Consider the following 3935-nt stretch of genomic DNA (forward strand, 5'->3'; position numbering starts at 1 on the left):
TCTACTTCAAATGTATCTCACACACTTTATATATAGTCTTTTCAATATCAAATTTTACATACTGAATTTCATTACAACTTCTTTGATGAATTTTGAGATGTCTTTTTCTTTTATATTGAGGTGATTTTAAAATTCTTTTTTTTTTTTTTCCTGTTTCTGTCTTAGACAATTACATTCTGAAGAGCCACTCCAGATTCTGTGACATTCATTAATATTTTATGGTCAGATGTATGTTTCTTTTCTTATAAATTCCCCAAGGGGACCTGATAAAGATGCAGATGCATTACTTGCCATTGTTAAAAGAAGTGTTGTATGTAAAATTTGTTAGCTCAGTGGTCTTACTAGTGTTCAAAGTTTTCTATGTGATTCTTTTTGTTTTGTTTTATTGGAATATAATTCATCTATCAAAAGCTAAGAGGTATAGTAAAATTACTCTTTATGAAAATATATTTCCTAGTTTATTTTCCATGTTAGCATTTGCTTTATAGTTTAAATTATTAGGTACATATGAGTATACTTTGTTAAATGTTCTCGGTAAGTTGAAACTTTAATCAATATGTAGTGACTCTCAATTTTATGTAGTAGTGCTTTTTAAAAAAATTCATCGAAGTATTATACAAGACAGAAAATTGAAAAAATAAAAGGAAATAAACAGCTAGTAAATTTCACAAAATGAGAACTTTCATGTAACTAGTACCATGATGAGAAAGTTGGATAATGTCAGCTTCCTACAATCCCCACATACAATACCAGGCAGTACTGTTAAGAACTTTGAAGAGTGATATTTTACAATTTTTGTAAGCTAACATTTTCCATTTTAGCTATTCTTGGGCATATGAAGTCATATCACATCTGGTTTCAATCTGCATTCTCCAGGTGATCATTGTAATGAGCACTTTTTATTCTATTAATGGCTCTTTGACTTTTTCAGTTTTTTTCATGTATTTCATGTGGAATGCATTTGATTTCTAGATCAGTTTAGGGACCATTGAGATTTTTATAATATTGACTGTTTCAATCAGTGGATATGGAATATCCTTCCATTTTAATTTTTTTCTATTTTCTCATTAATATTTTGCATTTTTCATTGTATAGGTCTTGAATGTTGTCATTTATTTATTTATTTATTACTTTTATTTATTTTTTTAATTTATTTGAGACAGAGAGAATGAGAGAGAGAGAGAGCACATGATAGGGGGGAGGGTCAGAGGGAGAAGCAGGCTCCCTGCCGAGCAGGGAGCCGGATGCGGGACTCGATCCCGGGACTCCAGGATCATGACCTGAGCCGAAGGCAGTCGCTTAACCAACTGAGCCACCCAGGCGCCCTGTTGTCATTTATTTTATTTATTTTTAGGTATTGGTGTTTTGATACTATTTAAAAGTGTATTAATATTAAATACCAATATGTATTTATTTGTTATTAGTATATAAAATAAACACAACAAATTTAATAACTTTGAATCCATTGACCTTCCTGAAATTGCTTCTCTATTCATATAAGCTATGTGCAAATTCATCGGAACTTTTATGTACACAATTATATCATCTACATAAAAAGTTATTTTTTCTACAAAAATCTTATGTTTTAATATATCTTTTCTTTTTTTTTTTTAAGATTTTATTTATTTATTTGACAGAGAGAGACACAGCGAGAGAGGAAACACAAACAGGGGGAGTGGGAGAGGGAGAAGCAGGCTTTCCACGGAGCAGGGAGCCCAACGCGGGGCTTAATCCCAGGACCCTGGGATCATGACCTGAGCCGAAGGCCGACGCCCAACGACTGAGCCACCCAGGCGCCCCTTAATATATCTTTTCTTCATTGTACTGTTTAGAACTTCAGTATGATATTGAGTATAAAGGGAAATAGAAAGAATTGTATTTTATTCTCAGTGGTAACTATATATTAATAAATGCTTCTAAGTATAATGTTCTCCCAAGGATTCTTATAGATAAGTTATTAGGTTAAGAGAATGTCATTTATTTCTAGTTTGCTAAGAATCATGATCTTGACTAGGTTCTTGAATTTAGAGCAAATGATCATTCTGCAAGTCTTTTGATATGGTGAATTACGTTGATTGATTTTCCAAAGTTTAACCAAACTTGCATTTTCTGGAATGAAACAATTTTGTTCTGATGTTTCATCTTTGTTTAAAATCTCTGGACTTTTATTTTTTTCTGTTGACTATAAGACATATTTTCTTGCTTATTTGAACATCTTGTACTTTTTAAAAATTCACTTGGGAAACTGTATACATAACAATAATAAAATCTCCAATTGCTTTTTTTTTTTTTTTTCTTACAAAAGGGCTAAAATACTTAAGTAAATTACCTAATCCTGTCAAGAACTGAGCTAAGTTTGTGCTTATTTGACATTTTAGTAGACTCGGGCTATCTCAGCTTTGTTTTTGATTCTCAAGCAAGATTCTGAAACACCGGGAAAATCTAACTTTTCCATAAAAATACTCTACCCTAGCTCTTCAACATTCTACTAAATTCAAGTTCAAAATCTTACAAGTATCTTAAGAGGAAGCCCAGCAGTTTGCCGAGTGAAGATTCACTCCGCAGCAGGGTTTATTTCCTAAAAACATCAGGAATCTGGAGGAGACTTTAATCTGTCCATTAGAAGATTCTGGTCTAGCTCCTTAGCATCCTGAGCTGTAATAGACCTCAGAACCTCTAAGTTCTGAAGCTTCTTTATACTTAAATGGAACTGCAAACTTTGCCAAGATTACTTTTAATAAATATGCCACATCTTTCATTTTTTTCTGGATACACAGAATATTTATATTCGTGATTGTGCATAATGAAATACAGTTTCAATGTTGTTTTATTTGCTTAGATACATCTATATGTACTCGGAAGTTCAGTTTAAATTGCATATCCTATACTATTTTCCTAATTTTCTCTGACATTCAAGGAATGATAAAAAGGTATCATTTCTGTTGTTTGTTTTTTTGGATGCCGGTAGATATAAAAAATGTTTATCATGCAGACAATAAAAATGTATACTTCTTTGTGTGCATATTAGAATTGCAGGCACCAGCCATGCTTTATTCTTTGCCTATACTTCATCTTTTGTGTACACTTGCAGTATATAAGGTCAAGGAAATAGACTAGTTCTGGAAGAAAAGCAATTCTGTGAAAAATGGTTTCCTAGAAAAAAAATTGAGAATCATTGTTTGCAAACTTCAGAAATCTTCGTAGAAATAGAAAATTAAAAAAAAAAGAAAATTAAATAAAAAATATCTTTATTTTAAAATAATATATATTGAAAATCTGTATGTTTCCCCTTGGTCCAATGTGAGATCCCCTCGCCCAACTTGAAGATACCGTACATTTTGTATTGTAAGGTTGTGCTTATGACAAATTATAAGGTTATATATACTCTCAGATTTTCTACATATTTTGATAACATTTATTTCAACACATTTTTCCAAACAATAGTTATTTAAAAAAAAAACATTATTAATCGCCTTTCTTGAGCAAGCTTCAATTTAACATTTGATATTATACCTGTAATTTGTAATCTTAAAACCATGTATAAAATACCTAGTTTATATAAACAACAGACTCAATTGTAAATTTCAATATGGATTCAATATTTGAATTTCATATTCAAAATCATTGTGATAGACTGCTTTTGTTTAAAACTCTATTGTATTTCCACTATTTCCTTTTCCACTTTCATTATGGACCACAATGTTGTACTGTGTCAGTGACTCTTTAGTTATAATAAAGGGAATATGAAGATGTGCAAACACTGATTTTAATATATGATTATTTCATTAATTCCACCTTATTCCATATGTTTTGAAAATTGATAATTAAAAATCAAAAGTAGTAAGTAAGGTGTTAGCTTTTACCTCCATAATTATACTTTAAAGATTATGTATATAATTTCTTTTTCTTTTTTTTTTCTGTTTCTTTTTAAATAC

This window comes from Mirounga leonina, unplaced genomic scaffold (genome assembly GCF_011800145.1).
Source record: "Mirounga leonina isolate KUSES-001 unplaced genomic scaffold, KU_Mleo_1.0 Mir_176, whole genome shotgun sequence".
NCBI lineage: Eukaryota > Metazoa > Chordata > Mammalia > Carnivora > Phocidae > Mirounga > Mirounga leonina.